The 1,223-nt window shown below is 38.4% G+C and overlaps 1 protein-coding gene across 6 annotated transcripts in view; it reads right to left on the bottom strand.

Annotated features, from left to right (window-relative positions):
- Nucleotides 1-1,223, bottom strand: part of LOC106867583 (zinc finger homeobox protein 3) — a 502,463-nt gene that overhangs the window by 294,549 nt on the left and 206,691 nt on the right. The gene's annotated exons all lie outside the window — the stretch shown is intronic.

Raw genomic sequence — 1,223 nt, 5'->3', positions numbered from 1 at the left:
TTATGGTGTTGTGATTTTAATATTTTCCCCTCTTTTCTTTAAAGACACATGTGCACATGCAAGATCCAACAACATTCTCTACGTGGTTTCATTACATGTCAGAAATAGCGGTCAAATCTATTTAATATCACATCCTTCTGTCTTTAAAAAAAAAAAAAAAGTGAAGGGCATTCGCGGATGGTCACGACGGGAACGTCTCTGAGATCTCGATTTGTGTAGACCGAGGGCTAAACAACAAGATGTGGAGATACTTGACCAGCTATTATTATCAATTAAATGTCCAGCAATGTCCATCAAATCGAACCGTCTTCAAAAGGCAGTAAATATTAGATGATGTACTCCGAGTTTCACTGTCTGAAATATAATGCGGACGGTCACGGATAGAACGTCTTTAATTATGGATAATGAGAGGTGACCTGGACTAAGCAGCACCAAACGCATTCACATAAGCTTGCATACACACACACACACACATACGTGCTCACACACGTACATACACACAAAATTGCATCAATGATTGACTGGAGGAAGAAAAAATCGTTTTGAGACTAGAGAACAGAAACTAGCAGAGAAAGCAAAAATAAAAGTAATTAGATAGATAGATAGATAGATAGAGAGATAGATAAATAGATGGACATACAGATAGATAGATAGATAGATAGATAGATAGATAGATAGATAGATAGTATATCTATCTAAGACTTGAGATATAGAACGAAAAGAAGGCTCGAATGAGAAAGTGACATAGGGAGATGGACAAGAGGAAGAAAGGTAGTTCTATAAGGTGAAACTAATTAAGAAGGTGGTAGGAAGAGAGAATAAAGAAAAAGAGAAGAGAAGAACAGGTGAGTACCTGCTATTGTAAGGGGAGGAAGCAGAGGTGGACGACGAAGCTGAAGAAGGGGGAGGGAGAGGGAAAGTGGCAAAACTTAAAGTGGTAGTGACAGGCTGAGGTGGAGATGAAAAATAAAGAATGTGTGTGTGTGTGTGCTTATAGTATGTGTATGCGTGACAAAGAGAGAAGAAGAGAGACAGATAGACAAACAGGGAGGTAGTAAATTATATGGATGTAAGTAAAGGCGAAAACGCTTATATTACACAGAACTCGCTTCTTTTTAAAATTCATTTACTGCTTTCTAGCAACTCCCACTATACACACACAACAAATCTGTGTGCGTGCACGAAATGAATCTCTCTCTCTCTCTCTCTCTCTCTCTCTCTCT

This window comes from Octopus bimaculoides, chromosome 17 (assembly GCF_001194135.2).
Source record: "Octopus bimaculoides isolate UCB-OBI-ISO-001 chromosome 17, ASM119413v2, whole genome shotgun sequence".
NCBI lineage: Eukaryota > Metazoa > Mollusca > Cephalopoda > Octopoda > Octopodidae > Octopus > Octopus bimaculoides.
This window is presented reverse-complemented; position numbering and strand designations above follow the sequence as displayed.